Source organism: Leucoraja erinacea, chromosome 1 (genome assembly GCF_028641065.1).
Source record: "Leucoraja erinacea ecotype New England chromosome 1, Leri_hhj_1, whole genome shotgun sequence".
Classification (NCBI taxonomy): Eukaryota; Metazoa; Chordata; class Chondrichthyes; order Rajiformes; family Rajidae; genus Leucoraja; species Leucoraja erinaceus.
The window spans coordinates 65,314,437-65,332,385 of NC_073377.1; the positions used below are offsets into that span (position 1 = coordinate 65,314,437).

Sequence of the window (17,949 nt, forward strand, 5' to 3'; positions counted from 1 at the left end):
GTAATTTTGCTGTTTAGTGTGTTGAATTAATGAATGAGTGAATGGCTTATGATTAAGGAGTACTGGTGAATAAAATGATGTGCTGCTTTTGTGCTGGATGCTAAATTTGTGTGTGTGTGTTTTTTTTTACTGGTGTAGCCATGACTGAGGGGGGGTGGTTAAATAAGGGGCAGGTGACCTTTTGGACATGTTGGAACCATATTGTTATCATGTACACATCTACATGCATGCATACACAAGTGTGCATAACAATAAACACTGGGGTACAGGCACAGCAGGTACACACAGACACGCACGCAACGCAGACAGACACGCACACACACGCAGACATAGACAGACACATGCAGGCAGACAGACACAGGCATACACGCAGACACAGACGCATGCACACACACAGACAGACGCGCATGCAGGCACAGACACGCGTGCGAACGCAGGCAGACGCGGACGCACAAGCAGACGGAGACAGACGCAGACACAGTACACATACACAAACACTGCAACACTTTTTGGGGTATTTTAGGTTAAAGGTAGTAGACCTCATTTGAAAGGCACCATGGGGGGGGCGCTCGAACATTAATATTGGCTCATTGTTACTTAAAAATCATTATTCATCGAGTAAACGACAGTATTTGATTTTTGGTCATAATGTGACATTTACATCCAAAATAAGACGTTTTCCTCTTAAATACATCGAAAATAAGTGCAGGAGTAGGCCATTCGGCCCTTCGAGCCTGCACCGCCATTCAATATGATCATGGCAGATCATCCAGCTCAATATCCCGTACCTGCCTTCTCTCCATACCCCCTGATCCCTTTAGCCACAAGGGCCACATCTAACTCCCTCTTAAATATAGCCAATGAACTGGCCTCAACTACCCTCTGTGGCAGGGAGTTCCAGAGATTCACCACTCTCTGTGTGAAAAATGTTTTTCTTATCTCGGTCTTAAAGGATTTCCCCCTTATCCTTAAACTGTGACCCCTTGTCCTGGACTTCCCCAACATCGGGAACAATCTTCCTGCATCTAGCCTGTCCAACCCCTTAAGAATTTTAAAGCAACTGAAAGATGCCTTACAGGTCTGTACCCCAGCCTGGCACGTAACTGCTCCAGTCCCACTACGGGCGTGATCCCCACTCTGCACACTGGCAGTCAGTGGGGTTCAGTAAACTGGGGAGAACACAGGATCTGCCCTCACCCAGTAATCAGGTGAGTTCAGGAGCTCGTATAACCTGTACATAACAGTATATACATTTTTATAATTATCATAATTAATTAGTGTACAACTTTTTGCACTGACGAGTATGAATACTTTCTCAATCATTTTTTTAATCTAAATCTGTGCCAAATTTCAAGTATATACCAGCGATGGGTTAAAATCTAGACACATTTTGGATGTTCAGCCCACAGTCTAACCTAAATGAGTACTCCACTGCCATACCACACACTGCCTGGGGCAATGAATTCCACAAGGCCCTCTTCTGGAAATGTTATTAAAAAATATATAACACTTGTCTAAAGATTATCTCCAATATTTCCAAAGGTTAATAAAGCATAACATTTGTGCTTAACTAGTGTTAAATTGCAGCTGGTTGCAAGTGTAAATTAATAAAGGATGGCTTCTGAAATGGAAAACCTGTGTGTGTTGGTTTACTCCAAGGTCAACCTGGATTAGTGCCTTGAGGACATCCATAAGTCCCTTGATAGCCACAAAAATATGTTTTGAAAGCCCATTAAAAGTTTTTTTTTTTTTTTTAATTGAAAGTGCAATCACAAACAAATTAGTGTGTTTACTGGATCGTTCCATACACTGTAATTTTTTGCGTTGTCACAGAACCTTTGAATCATTGTCGGCCTTCTGCACAAATTGGTCACTCTGTTTATCTCAAATTACTTTACTAGTGTCTTCATCTTAATGTTAAACAGAGGTCGGCATTTTACCAATGGTACATTATTATCGCATAACTACACATACAGAGAAATTCTTTGTTTTGCATACAATTCAGTAAAATCATCCTATACACAATCATACAAGTACAAAAGTGCAATGATATAGTCATATAGTCTAATTTTGTATAATATAAATAGAATAGTAGACTTCACTGAAGCAGCATCTGAAATCACCATGCTTCTAGTGCCAATTATTTGTCAAGATAAGTGACCTTGAGGCAGAGTAGAGAATGTACAGACATTTTGTAAATCTATGGTCAAGGTTTTTGGCAATATCTACATCGTTCACATTTTTCAATCTTTTGAAAGTTTAGGTTCTCTAACAAATTATTAATTACATTTTCAGAAAGTTTTATTCACTGACTAGGCCAATATTCATTTACTATCTCTAATTTCCTTTTGTGTTGTGCTGAGAGTGCCACAAATGTGCTGAGCCGTCTTGAACCCCTAGTAAAGGTCAAAGATGCATAGTAACATAGAAAATAAGTGCAGGAGTAGGCCATTTGCCCCTCTGAGCCAGCACCACCATTCAATATGATAATGGCTATTTTTTTCCCCATATCCCTTGATTCCTTTAGCCCTAAGAACTAAATTCACTGAAAACATCCAGTGAATTGGCATCCACTGCTTTCTGTGGCAGAGAATTCCATAGATTCACAACTCTCTAGGTGAAACATCTCAATCTTAGTCATCTTAGTCCTCAACTTAGTCCTAAATGACTGACCCCTTATTCTTTAACTGTGACCCCTGGTTCTGGACTCTCCCAAAATGGGGAACATTTTTCTTGCATCTAGCTTTAAGAATTCTGTTTCTATAAGATTCCCTCTCTAAATTCCAGTGAATACAAGCCCAGTTGACCCATTCTTTCATCATGTCATTCCGCCATCCCCGGAATTCACTTGGTGAACCTACGCTGCACTCCCTCAATACCAAGAATGTCCTTCCTCAAATTAGGAGACTAAAACTGCATATAATACTCCAGGTGCGGTCTCACCAGGGCCCTGTACAACTGCAGTAGGACTTCCTTGCTCCTAAACTCAAATCCTCTCTCAATGAAGGCTAACATGCCATTAGCTTTTTTCACTGCCTGCTGAACCTGCATGCTTACTTTCAGTGACTGATGTATAAGGACACCCAGGTCTTGTTTCACCTCCCCTTCTCCTAATCTGACACCATTCGCATAATGATCTGCCTCCTTGTTCTTGCCACCAAAGTGGATAACCTCACATTTATCCACATTATTCTGTATCTGCCCACTCAACCAACCGATCCATGTCGCCCTGCAGCCTCACAGCATCCTCCTCGCAGCTCACAATACCACCCAGCTTTGTGTCGTCTGCAAACTTGGAGATGTTACATTTAATTTCCTTGTCTAAAAACCGTTAATATATATTGTAAATAACTGGGGTCCCAGCACTGAGCCTTGTGGCACCCCACTAGTCGCTGCCTGCCATTATAAAAAGGACCTGTTAATTCCTACTCTTTGCTTCCTGTCTGCTAACCAGTTCCCTATCCATGTCAATACCCTACCCCCAATACCATGAGCTCTAATTTTGGGCACTAATCTCTTGTATGGGACCTTGTCAAAGGCTTTCTGAAAGTCCAGATACACCACATCCATTGGCTATCCTTTATCCATTCTACTTGTTACATCCTCAAAAAATTCCAGAAGATTAGACGAACATGATTTCTCTTTCATAATTCCATGCTGACATTGACTGATGATCCATGTTGACTTTGACCGATGATTCATGCTGACTGACATAGACTGATACAATGTGGAAACAGGCCCTTCAGCCCAACTTGTCCACACCAGCCAACATTTCCCAGCTCCACTAGTCCCACCTGCCAGCATTTGGTCCATATCCCTCCAAACTTGTCCTATCCATGTGCCTGTCTAACTGCTTCTTAAATGGTCCCGCCATCCCGGGAATTAACCTTGTAAACCTTCGCTGCATTCCCTCAATAGCAGGAATTAGGGGACCAAAACTGCACACGATACTCTGGGTGTGGTCTCACAAGTAAATTTGACCTTTTTAGTACAATTGTTTCCCCCCTCCCCCCAGAACGGAATGGTTAATACAACTGCTGAAGGACCTCTTTGCTCCTATACTCAACTCCTCTTGTTTTAAAGGCCAACATGCCATTCGCTTTCTTCACTGATCCCCTAATTCACCTGCATGCTTACTTTCATTGACTGATGAACAAGGACCCCCAGATCCCCTTTTCCCAACTTGACACCATTTAGATAGTAATCTGCCTTCCTGTTTTTGCTGCCAAAGTGGATAACCTCACATTTATCCACATTAAACTGCATCTGCCCATCTGCCCACTCCCCCAACCTGTCCAAGTCACCCTGCATTCTCATAGCATCCTCACAGTTCACACTGCCACCCAGCTTTGCGTCATCTGCAAATTTGCTAATGTTACTTTAAATCCCTTCATCTAAATCATTGATGTATATTGTAAATAGCTGCGGTCCCAGCACAGAGCCTTGCGGCACCCCACTAGTCACTGCCTGCCATTCTGAAAGGGACCCGTTAATCCCTACTCTTTTTCCTGTCTGCCAAACAATTTTCTATCCATGTCAGCACCCTGCCCCCAATACCATGTGCCCTAATTGTGCCCACTAATCTCCAATGTGGGACCTTATCAAATGCTTTCTGAAAGTCCAGGTACACTACATCCACTGGCTCTCCCTTGTCCATTTTCCTAGTTATATCCTCAAAGATTTCTACATCCTGTTACTGCTATCCAATTTCTTCTGTCATTTCCTTGTTCCCCTTAATAATTTCACCTGTTTCTAACTTCAAGGGACCCACATTTGACTTTACTAAGCTTTTTCTCTTAACATACCTAAAGAAGCTTTTACTATCCTTCTTTATATTTTTGGCCAGCTTACCCTCGTACTTCATCTTTTCACCCCGTATGCCCCTTTTTATTACCTTGTGTTGTACTTTGAAAGTTTCCCAACCCTCTGGCTTCCCGCTACTCTTTGCTATGTTATGCACCCATTCTTTTCGTTTTATTCCATCCCTAACTTCCGTTGTCAGCCATGGTTGCCTCTTACTCCCTTTAGAATCTTTCCTCCTCTAATTACTCTCAATTACTTTGGAAAGTTGAGTTTTATAAAGCATTCAGTTGTTTTTCCCTTGTACTAAAAGGTGGTGAGGCTATTTCAATTAATTCCTGATATTCGGACTTGGTGATTAGTATGTGACATTCGGAAGACTTGACTATTGCAACAATTTTGGGGTTATTTATTACTGTTTCAAAGTTTAGTTTGGGAGTAAATAGCATGAGATGTATGAAAGCTAATTCTTTGATGCAGAAACTTTAATACCAAAGAGAATGTTTTTTTATGTTAAATTACAATGATTCATTAATTGTTTGAATTGTGATCATTCATATAATTAGAACAAATTGCTTAACTATTATAAAATAGCTATTTAACATTATAATTGACAAAGTAGTAATATAAATTGTTCTCCATCTATTTATATACTTGGTCTTCTGACAGGAGAATCCTGTTGAAATTCTTGTTGCAGCTGTCAAAACACTGTAGGCCAAGTGAGCCTTTACTCTGTCTTACTGATTGTGGTGAAGTTAATTACAAGAATGCTGTAGCAAGAGCTTGCATAAAAGTGCCCTGGCACTGGGTCTTATTTGATTAGACAGCCCAGATGTTCCATGGGGGGCATAGTACTGTTTGCAAGGATAGCGAGGCAACACTTCCACTTGAATAACTTTGCAATTCTTGTTCCTATTGTTGTTTAAATGCCAGTAGAGGCTTCAAGGGGAGGCTATCTTCTGGCTGACTGCTAAAGACTGCTGGGATACACTCGAGATAGATGTGCAACCAACGTTATGTGCATTGATTCCTTGGACACTGCACATTTGTCCTGCGGTGAGAGATTAGCGGTTATGGTGACATAGCAGTAGAGTTGCTGCCTTCCAGCGAATGCAGCGCTGAAGACCCGGGTGCGATCCCGACTACAGGAGCTATCTGTTTGGAGTTTGTACGTTCTCCCCGTGACCTGTGTGGATTTTCTCCGTGATCTTCGGTTTCCTCCCACACTCCAAAGACGTTCAGGTATGGTAAATGGCTTGGTAAATGTAAAAATTGTCCCTAGTGGGTGTAGGATAGTGTTAATGTGCGGGGATCGCTGGCCGGCACGGACCTGGTGGGCCAAAGGGCCTGTTTCTGCGCTGTATCTCTAAACTAAATTAAACTAGAGACTGGGCATATTACTCTCCTTGGTTTAGAAGAATAAGAAATGATTTACGTGAAAGCTACCTACCCTATGGGACATGCTGGAGTTGATTCAGAGATGATGTTTGTTTTGGCTGATGTCTAGAGCTAAGAGAGGACAACAGAGGAGGAGGAGTGAATTTTAGTGCCTTCCCTCACAGTGGGAAACTTTGATGTGTGGGGATGTTTATGTTAAAGATTATTGTGTTCTGTGCTCTTTATTTTATTCGTATGGCTGTATGGTGACCACAAATCTCACTGTACCAGTTGGTACACGCGACAATAAATGCCTCTTGCCTCTTGCCTCTTGCCTCTTGCCTCTTGCCTCTTGCCTCTTGCCTCTTGCCTCTTGCCTCTTGCCTCTTGCCTCTTGCCTCTTGCCTCTTGCCTCTTGCCTCTTGCCTCTTGCTTCTTGCCTCTTGCCTCTTGCCTAAGAGTAGATCATTCAAGACTGAAGAGAAAATCTTTGAAGCTCTATCCTGTGAAAGTTAAGTTGCTAATGATCTGCACAGATTGATCACTTTTTGAGTGGGCATTTCGAAAATAGGGGGTCAGTGCAAGAAATTGGAACAGAAGTAAAGGATCCAGCCATGTTCTTATTGAATAGTGAAGCTAACTAGAAGGGCTACTTTTTCTGCTAGATTGTAAGAGGCAGCTCCAAGATATTGTAATCCTGTTGATGTTACTGGCCTCCCCGGGTTGCAAACTCCTGACTTATGGTAGCCCTAAATACAAAAAGCTCTTGTAATATTGCCCCATGTACTGTATATGAATGCATTATTTCCTGTATATACCATTCAGCATGTCTTTGTGGCACAGGGGGAGATTGGAGAACCCATGCCAATGTGCAAATTTCAAACAGCACCAGAGGTTAGTATCATTAGGCTGGTCATTGGAACTCTGAGGTAGCAACACTGCTGTTATGTAGGAAAACACAAGTCAGGATTTTGCAGATCTCGCTCTAAGATAGAATGGACGAAGCCAAATTACCAGTTATCAGGATCTGGACAGGGATGCACGTTTGTCCTCAAGATTAGGTATTCATTCATTTTCAAGGATGGGAAATTAGACGGAGCATGTTGCCTTTATCCTTGAATTCGCAAAGTATTACTGTTGCAGAAGCTCTGCGCTACAAGCCCAGAGTCGTAATTCTAAGCAATAAAAGTAAATTTGTATGACTGACTAATCTGCACAGAACCAGGAAATGTATATTAATGAAAGATGTATAATTTTTAATAGGTGCTAATATTTATTGAGGACTTGAAATTGTTCATCTGGTGTATGGTCATAACTGCATGACTAAGCTCTAAGGTTCCAGGATCCCAAACAAGTTCTGTAGTTGAGTGTAACTTGGATAAAATGGTGACTCATGCACAGTACAACAGGTAAATAAACAATAAGAAAGAATAATATTGAAGACACATGGAAAACCAATGAATGGTTACTAAATCTAAAAGTATTTCAAAGTTCTTAAAATCCAGCTAATCAAAGCTTTAATTCTTGTATTAGTTTTTTCTTGTATGTTGATGTTTTGTGTTTTCAAAATGAATACAACATGATTGAAATTACCTAATACTTTGCCTACTTTCAGCCACTCTGCTCTATTTAAATGGTTGAAATTATTGTATTATGTCATGATTAACTTACTACAGGTTTTTAAGTTGTTTCTCCCCAGTGGGAAAGAAAGCAGCCAGTAAAGATTTCAAAACTAATCCCAAAAGTAGTGGCACTTAAGATAAGAGAATGCTGGTAATTTCATGCAGTGCTGTTAGCCATTTCCCCATGTAATCTAGCCTGACCAAGTTTATGCTTTTGCAGAATGCCTCAATATTCTCTTTGTCAGTGTGGTTTTTTTTCAGTTCAGTAGCAGCCTTTAGATTTGTGGTATTGCATTAGGTGTAGCTGGTTGATTCCAGAGTTCAAGGTTGACTGTGGTGTAGAACCTGTATTTCTGGTAGATGGCTGGGAAATTGGTAAAACCGGTGGTAAACTGATATCACAATTAGCCCAAAGGTAAGTGCAGTTATTTTAAAGAAATGCTTAGTTTATGCCTAACATCCTCCAACATGTCATTATCATGGAAGCTGAGACTATTGTCGCCTTTCCTTCGAGAGGTGAGGTTGGGCATACGCATAACCTCTTTCTAAACTGGCCCTTACCCAAGTCAAATATTTATCGTCTCGGAGAAGATCACTGCAGACGTTGGCAAGGAACACTTAAATGAAGCTAATGGACTGGTAGGAGGATATTCCACCTTTTGTTTTCTTTCTTGGTTTTGTTTTTCCTAAAGTTAAAACTATTGCTTTTAGTTGCTGTGGATTGCTGTTTCAGATTAAATATATTTTACACATAAATTATGAATAAAGATAAGAAAATGTTTCAAACGCATGTTATATTTTCTTATTCCAGTAGCAAACACATTAAGGATTAAGTGAAAATAATAAATTCTTTAACTTTTTGAATATCTCATAATTGCAGATTAATGAACTGAACTAGAACTGGGACAGTGTAAGTAGTGTGTGAACAGCAGAACAAGAAAGGAAGCTATTGAGTTGACAGAATTCTAGATTAATTCCTTGGTAGAGTAGTAAAACGGCCAATTTTGGTTTTAAGTCGGCATTGGAAAAAAGTACAACATTGTTGTTGAATAAAAGGCAAACCACTGTTGTACAGCGCAGGAGAAATGTGGTGATGTTAAATTGTTCCCAAGGGTATTGTGCAATTTGTACTCTAACCAAACTCAATTAAGTCTTCAGAGTGAGTGTTGAGGTATTTAAAATTGCCAAGAAATAATGCTGACGCAGTCTGGCTTGATGCTCGGATGGAGCATCTTAAAGTATCAATTGCAGCTGAAGTTTTGGACCACTGATCCACACACAAGGCTAAACTGTGGCAGTTGGGAAATGCACATTCAGTAATAAAGTCTAGAGTTTAATCATAAATGTAGGATATGAGTCTACAGGAATGTTTAAAAAAAAATTCCAACTGATTCACGAATGCTCATTCAGGAAAGAGTGCTACTATTTATGTCTGGTCTGCTCTATCTGTGATTATTAGCAACCTGGTAGCAGCGAGAGGTGAATTATTGATTTTATGCTTGTGTAATGCTTTTCATTGCATGTTAAAGTATTAATGGATATTTGTTGCATTTACTGTTGGACGAATCTTGGGAGGAATAACCTTGATAACAGTGGATGGATATATTTTGTGGCTCTTATCAGAAGATGTTGATGCAGACATCTGTTTCCTGGGAGTTGTACTAGTACACATCTGCTTAGATTTAATACAAACCAAATTGTTTAGGCTTCAGCAGATATACAACTCAGTGTATGAGATCTGCCCTTGGTCAAACCGATTATTGACATTGAAATTATTCAAACCTTGTTCAGCAATTTCCGATTGCTTTGTCTACAATGACAACCACCAGTGTTACAGCAGTTTGGATCACCGTGATGTGCAGTATGGAAAGGAAATAAAATGTTTGAATAATAAGGACATCCATTTTACAATCTAGTAGAAATGGTGATAAATTGTTCTTGAGAGAGTTGCATAATTTAAATTGGTTGTCAAATGTATTCAGTCTTTCCGCTGTTGAGTTAAAATTGGCAAGAATTCATTTTGCAGTTTTGCTTGATATAAAATATCAAATCTACGGGGATATCAATAGCTCAATAATTACTTTGCAGGACTGGCAGCCAAGGTTCTGGGCCATTATTTCAGATGTGTTTGAATTTCACCATGTTATCTAGCGAATGGAAATTCGAGTAATTAATAAAATCTGAAATTGAAACTAAAGTAACTAGTTTTAGTTGGTACACAAAAATGCTGGAGAAATCAGCGGGTGCAGCAGCATCTATGGAACGAAGGAAATGGGCAACGTTGAGGGTTTCGGCCCGAAACGTTGCCTATTTCCTTCGCTCCATAAATGCTGCTGTACCCGCTGAGTTTCTCCAGCATTTTTGTGTACCTTTGATTTTCCAGCATCTGCAGTTCCTTTTTAAACACTTAATAACTAGTTTTAGTTGTCTTGAATTGAATTTCCTTTATTGTCATTCAGACCTTTCAGTCTGAACAAAATTTCGTGCCTGCAGTCATGCATACAATAATAGAATAACAACAGAACAGACTGTAAACACAAATTAACATCCACCACAGTGAGTCTGCCAAGCACCTCCTCACTGTGATGGAGGCAAAAATCTTAGGGCTGCTGTCTCTTCCCTCCTCTTCTCCCTCTGCACTGAGGCGATATCCCACCGGGCGATGGTAAATCAGTCCCGCGGCTCACCGAGCTCCGCGAACAGGCCGGTTCAAATGCCGCAGCCCGGGGTGGTCGAAGCTGCCGCCCTCCAGTCCAGCGGATACAGCTGTAGACGATGTCGTCCACTGGCCCGTGGCCAAACCCCGGACTCAGGCCGCCGCTGCCAGAACGCCGTCTCAGCCACCGGAGCACCGTTCCAGCCCCGAGCCGGGTCGCCCTCACGTGAGCGTCTCAGCCCCGCGCCAGGCCGCCCTCACGGGAGCGCCATTACCCTCGAGCTGGGCCGCCCTCACGGGAGCGCCGTTTCCCTCGGGCTGGGCCGCCCCGACGGGAGCGCCACTCCAGGCCCGAGCTGGGCCGCCCCCACAGGAGCGAGCCCAGGTCAAGTCCTGACTGGCTGCCTCCGGAGCCTCAAGGTCGCCAGCTCCGCCATTAGACCTCAGCGCAGTCGGAAGCAGAGAAGGGGGTACGACAAAGTCGCATTCCCCCGGAGGGAGAGACAGCAAGCCCCGTTTCAACCCCCCACCCCCACACAAACACAACCTAAAAACCAAAAACTTAACTAGACAAAACGGGAAAAAAACCAACACAAAAAAAGTAAAAACAAACGGACTGCAGGCGAGCCGCAGCCGTCCACCAGCGCCGCCACTTCCGGACACTACTGCATTGGCCTATTAAAATCTATCTGGTTCACTAATGTCCCTGCTGGATAGAAAACCTGTCTTCCTTTTCTGGTCTGCCTTTTTAAATGTGACTCCAAACCCAACATTATAATTGACTCTTAACTGCCTCTGTTTAGGACCAATTAGGGATGGCATAATATATAGAAAAGCAAAAGAAATGCAGCTGGTGGAAATCTGAAATAAAAAGGCCAAATGCTGGGACTGCTTTGCAGGTCAGGCAGTATCCATGGAGGGAGAAATAAAGATAGTTTTTTTCTGAAACTGTAACCGCAGGAGAATAGAGATGGAGTTCCTTGAGATTTGTTCTCAGTTGATGGAAGGAATGGGGTTAGAATTGATATAAAATGGATGAAGATGGATCTTTTGCAGTTTTAATGAAGAACAAATAAATCTCACCCAAGACCGACGGTCAGCTGGCATCAGGAATGTTTTCATCTGTAATCATAGATCTTTAGATTAAAGCTTCTCGATGTTGAGGGAGTCCAGAACCAGGGGCCACAGTTCAAGGGGTAGCCATTTAGAACGGAGACGAGGAAATACTTTTTCACACAGTTGTGAGTCTGGAATTCTCTTCCTCAGTGGGCGGTGGAGGCCAGTTCTCTGGATGCTTTCAAGAGATAGTTAGTTAGAGCTCTTAAAAATAGCTGAATCAAGGGATATGGGGAGAAGGCAGGGACGGGGTACTGATAGTGAATGATCAGCCATGATCACATTGAATTACAGTGCTGGCTCGAAGGGCCGAATGGCCTACTCCTGCACCTATTGTCTAGTGTCTAAAAAGGTGGAGGTCTGGGGACCTTGGGGGTGATAATAGAAAGTGAGGTAATAATGCAGTATTACTGTAACTAGGGTGGAGCAGCTAGTGAGTATCTCGGTGTCAAAAGGGAAACATTGGTGCATTTATGCTGTCTGTTACTTCACTGCTAGGCAAGGGGTAAACACATAATTTGTAATACTGAATATAATTGTTTGTATACACAACATAATGCATGGTTAAATTAAAAATGTTCTCTAACTGTGAAAACTTTTGTTATGAGGCATATTTAAAGCAATAGAATTCCGCAAGCAACTTATGTAAATGAGAAGCTTTTTAGGTAACTGTTTTTGAGGTTTAGAGAAACCTTGAAAGCTCACATTTTGCAGGAAGAACATAATAGCCCAGTTCATGTGAAACACTAACGTCGTTCACATGTCATTCATCGGGTCTTTTTGATGCTAATAAATTCTGCTCATTATACATTAAGAAAGTTTGCCTGTCGTGGTGGTATTTCCATTGAGTGTTCACTCGAGTTGTCTGCAGTGATGTAGTAATTAACTCCCATTTAAGGCTTGCTAATAGTCGGAGAAATTCTAGCGGGAGGGAATATGATGCTTTATTTTGTGCATTCATGAGGCAAAACCCTAAGCCATGACCCACAGTTTTAATTTGCATGAAAAGAAAATGATATGCAGGTCTTGACAAGCAAACTATACAGAGCACTTTCACAAGGCTGGGCTGTGACAGCATTCACTTTCTATTGCCTGTGGATAAGAGGCTCATTTTGGTCTAGGTTGTTTGTCTGGATGCATTAAATATTCTTGTTGAACACGAGTGGATTATGTGTGAACCAAGATTTGATGCTTACAAAGGCCTTGTTGCCCGGTGAGTTTTTGTTACATGTACTTCAGTGGCAAAGCTTAATGGTGTGTATATTCTGTGCCTATGAGTCCATGAACAAAGCATGTGAGATGACTTGACCATTTTTAAAGCAAATCTAGCCAGTTGTTGAAAAGGTAATTGGCCAGTCATACATGTTGCAGTCATTTACTTCTGGAATATCAATTGTTCGAACTGTTCAATAAAACATCATTTATTAGTTCTAAAATGATATGTATTAAATTCTCTTTAATCTCAAAGTGTGCTGTAAAGCACAAGGGCAGCTTACTGTTAAAGCTTCTACCTTGAGTTGTTAATATAATCATTGGTTGTTGTGATTTTATTATAAGAAAAAAATAGTAGTGGCATTAAAATGGCTGGGCCTATATTCTTCTTGAGTAATGTCTAACTTGCTGGTTTGATTAAATGGCAAGCAATACATATGGTTTAATGTTTTATATAGTTTCCACTACATTTGAGGGAAAACCCCTTAAATTCAGATCGGAGCAATAGGGTTGTTGATACCTGGAGTCAGCAGGATGTTTGGACATTGAAGCTCTGTGGTGTCTTTGTGGGCAGTGTCGTTGGTCACTTTCTCATCTCTTGTTCCAGAGTCTTACAACTTCCTCCTCCTTGTATCGATCAAAATCAGAATTTGCCATCTCTGGAGAATTCTCGATCATAACTATGATCTGAAGAAGCTTTTTTTTTCCGTGTCACCCCTGGCTTTTTTGCCAAGTTCCTTACTCCCTCTTCTGTGGTTTCCGGAACTTTCTACTCATGGCAATTTTCTCTCTCTTCATTTTGTCTAAAGTCTTAATGATTTTGAATATTTCTAACATATCACATCTTTCATTAATATGAGAACAATCTCAGATCTCTTCTATCCATGTGACTGAGTCCCTTAGTACTTTGGCACCATTCCACTAAATCTTTTCTCCAACTTTGCCAATTCCTTCTCATCCCTGTGTTATATTGACCAGTACTGGATGTAGTATCTAGTTATACTGAAACTGCATTCCTTATCTGTTCAATAAACAATATCTAGCAGGATGGTAAAGTTTTGGGTCAGTACCCTTCTACAGACTGAAGAAGGGTCCCGACATGTAATGTCACCTATCCATGTTCTCCGGAGATGCTGCCAGACCAGCTGAGTTACTCCAGCACTTTGTGTCCTTTTTTGTAAACCTGCATCTGCAGATTTTCTACATGCAGGATTTTGCCTGGAATGGGAGGCTATAGCAAAAACAAGAATGGATGCCTGAGATTATCCTCATTGGAATGCAGCAGGCCAAGGAGTGACCTTGTGGAGATGGCGGCGCTGGCTTAACAGCTGTGGCCCACCTGCAGTCCGTCTATTTTTTTCTTTCTTTTTGTTCCTTGTCATGTTTTAGTTAATTTTGTTTTATTAAGTTGTGTATGTGTGTGGGTGGGTGGGAGAAACATGTTTTGGTCTCTTCCTTCAGGGGATGCGATTTTTTTTTTTTTTTTTTTTTTTTTTTTTTTCTGTCGTATTCCCCGTCCCCGTCTCCATCTGCGCCGAGGCCTAATGGCGGAGCTGGCGGCCTCGGTGCTGTGGCGGCGGCAGCAGCAGCAGCGGAGACCCGACTCGGCCCCGAAGCTGTAGCGGAGGCAGCGGAGATCCGACTCGGCCTCGGAGCTGTGGCGGCGGCGGCGACCACCCGTGGAGTTTGAACCGTCGCCTCGGCGCAGAGGGAGAACAAAGAGGGAAGAGACAGAGACTTTAAGATTTTGCCTTCCACCACAGTGAGGAGGTGTTTGGTGAACTCACTGTGGTGGATGTTAAATCTGTGTTGATTGTGTGTTTTTGTCATTTAAAAAAAAAAAATTTGTATGACTGCAGGGAAACTAAATTTCGTTCAGACCTAAAGGTCTGAATGACAATAAACAAATCTAATCTAATCTTGTAGTGGTTTACAAAATTAATATAGATTGAATTTTTTACAGAGCGGGGAAGTCTAGAAATGAACGGTTCAGAAATTTAAAGGAGATCTTGCGGGGTAAATTTTTACATGTATGGTGAATATTTGGAATGAGTTGTTAGAAGAGGTAGTGGTGGCAGATATTATTGCAAGATTTAGAAGGCATTTACCGAGGTACTTGTGTAAGAAAAAGAATGGCAGAGAGGTATGGGCCGAATGCAGAGTTTACTGTAGAAGGATATCATGGACTGTGGGCTGCAAGAACCAATTTCAGTGCTGTACATTTCTGATTATGTGAATGCGACTTCCTTGCTGTCAACATTTTTTTAATTAACTTTTCAATTTGTTCTGCCTATGTCATTTTGGATGTATTTTCCCTCCTGCAGTAAGATTGTGTCATTTAGTTTACATCACTTCTCTTGGCTCCCTATACACTCATGGCAGCAGCCAAATTCTGCTCTAACTTCACTTATAGGTTTCCAAATGACCAGAGCAGTATGATATTCGGATAAATTATATCCAGTTACATTATATATATGAGCTTGAAACATTACCAGAAAAATAACTCTGCTACTCGTATCCTGTGTTTTTAAACTTGAGTCCCACATACTGTCCCACATACTGTCCCACATACTGTCCCACATACTGTCCCACATACTGTCCCACATACTGTCCCACATACTGTCCCACATACTGTCCCACATACTGTCCCACATACTGTCCCACATACTGTCCCACATACTGGCAATGTTTGATTCTATTTCTCCTATTACCTGACTTGATTCTTACACTATTATGGATTTTGCAGTAGAAACATAGAAATTAGGTGCAGGAGTAGGCCATTCGGCCCTTGGAGCCTGCACCGCCATTCAATATGATCATGGCTGATCATCCAACTCGGTATCCCGTACCTGCCTTCTCTCCATACCCCCTGATCCCCTTAGCCACAAGGGCCACATCTATCTCCCTCTTAAATATAGACAATGAACTGGCCTCAACTACCCTCTGTGGCAGAGAGTTCCAGTAATATACTAAATCAATAATTAAAAGGCATACAAATGGGATTGTAATATTTGCAAATAAGGATATAAAGTACAATGGCAAAGTAGTAATCTGAAATGCATAAATTGCCTAGTCGGAGGTTGTAATGCTTTCAGGTTATGGTTTTCCCATCTGCGTGCTGAGCTTGTCCTGAGTGATGGTTGAGATCACGCTTAAAAGCAGAAAATGCTAAGAAAGCTCAACGGGACAGGTATTATCTGTGGGGGGGAAAAGGAAATTAATGTTTTGGGTCAAAGACTTCATCAAAGCAGAAAAAGAGGGAAAACAAGTTGATTTAGGTATCTGAGAAGGCAGGCAGTTGTTGGATGGATCTTCTGTGGTGGGGGTGGGGTGGGGGGGGGGGGGGGGGGGCAGTTACGCTTTGTGTGTATAGTCATGTTGCTAATGTTGTGAAGTCCAAGTAACATTGTGTTGTCTGCCCCACTGGGACAGCTTCTACAGGTGAGAAGATGCAAATGACAGGAAAAAAACAGAAAGAAAAGGAATGGTCAGCTTAAATGGACATTCTTGGTACAAACGGAAAGTGCTGGTTCATAATAATCATAATTATACTTTATCAGCCAAGTATGTTTTGCAACATACGAGGAATTTGATTTGCCATACAGCCATACCAATAAAAGCAACAAAACACGCAGAATACATTTAAACATAAACATCCACCACAGTGACTCCTCCACATTACTCACTGTGATGGAAGGTGAAAAAAAATTTCAGCATTGTACCCAGTGGAAAAAAATGAGATGAGCTCACGGAAGCCGTAGAGAGTGAGATATAGGGATTTAAAGTGGCAGGAATCGCTCCTGCCGATCAAATGCAGGTGCTCTTAGTTTAGAGATACAATGTGAAAACAGGCACTTCGGTCCACCGAGTCCATTCCGACCATCCATCACCCGTACACTGATTCTACGTTAACGCACTTTTTGTACCCTACGCACTAGGGGCAATTTACAGAAGCCCATTAATTTATAAACCTGCATGTCTTTAGAATGTGGGAAGAAACTGGAGCACCGGAGAAAACCCACGCAATCACATGGAGGAGGTATAAACTCCGCGCAGACAGCAACTGTAACTGGGATTGAACCTGGATCTCTGGTGCTGTGAGATACCACTACACCGCTGTGCCACCCTGTAATGCAATCACCCCGTTTGTGTTTGGCTTTTCTGTTGCAGAGGAGGACACATTGTGCAATGCACCAGATCAAATAAGTGCAGGTGAATCACGGTCTTACCTGGAAAGATTGTTTGGGTCTTTGGATGATGGGCAGCAAATAAGTAATAGGACAGGTTCCTACGGTTGTATGGAAAGTGCCATAGAGCAGGAAGTAGCAGACAGTGACGTGTAAGTAGACCTGAGAGTTGCAGAGTTCTCTTTAAATGCGAAAAGAGTGGGGGTATATGTATGAGGTGGTAGAAACATGGAGCTGGCAGAAATTGCAAAGGATGATTAATTGAATGGGAGGTTGGCAAGGTTGAGTGCAAGGACCAGTGCTACTCTGGTGGCTTTGGAATAGAATGGCAGGGGAGTGAGATCTAATACAGGACTGAGGCAGGTGAAAGGCTGGAAGTCTTTTTGGAAGTTGCTGAAAGAAAGTTCAGTGGACAGGAGCACAACCAGGAAGTGAGGAAGGACAATTAAATTCAACTGAATTTATTTTAATGCGAGAGGCCTGATGAACAAAGAGGGTGAACTCAGGACATGGATAGGTACGTGTGACTGGGACATTGTAGGAAGTAGGAAGTTGTTGATTTCCTCATCAACAGAGCACAATTGGTATGAATTGGCACCAACACTTCCTCCTCAGACCGTGCTCAGCCCCCCCCTCTACTCACTCTAAACATATGTCTGAGCAACTGGACACAGTTCTAACACTATCTTTAGTCTCCAATGACACCACAGATGTTGGGTGAAATACGGATAATGACAAGTCAGAGTATAGGAAGGAGATTGATCATCTGATTGAAATGTGCCAGAATAGTAATCTTGCTCTCGATGTCAGTAAAACTGCCTGACTTTACAAGAGGAAGGCCAAAGATCCACAAATCTGTCCACATCGATGGTCCAGTGGTGGAATTTGGTCATTGGTTAATAGTAATCTCAGTCCTCACAGTTTCTTATGGATGCTGGCTGTGCCAATCAGGACATAGTAGATTATTTTCTGAGCACTG

General features: G+C 41.8%; 1 protein-coding gene across 5 annotated transcripts in view; it reads left to right on the forward strand.

Moving 5' to 3' along the window:
- lnx1 (ligand of numb-protein X 1) overlaps positions 1–17,949 on the forward strand; it is a 153,786-nt gene that overhangs the window by 18,293 nt on the left and 117,544 nt on the right. Inside the window, exon 1 of one of the 5 annotated variants that reach the window (XM_055636118.1) lies at positions 5,434–6,042. The exons of 3 other annotated variants lie outside the window; for them this stretch is intronic. The gene's annotated coding sequence lies outside the window, so the exon portion shown is untranslated. Of the gene's footprint in view, positions 1–5,433; positions 6,043–12,637; positions 12,785–17,949 lie in introns of those variants that run through there. One more of the 5 variants, XM_055636092.1, reaches the window with a different exon arrangement.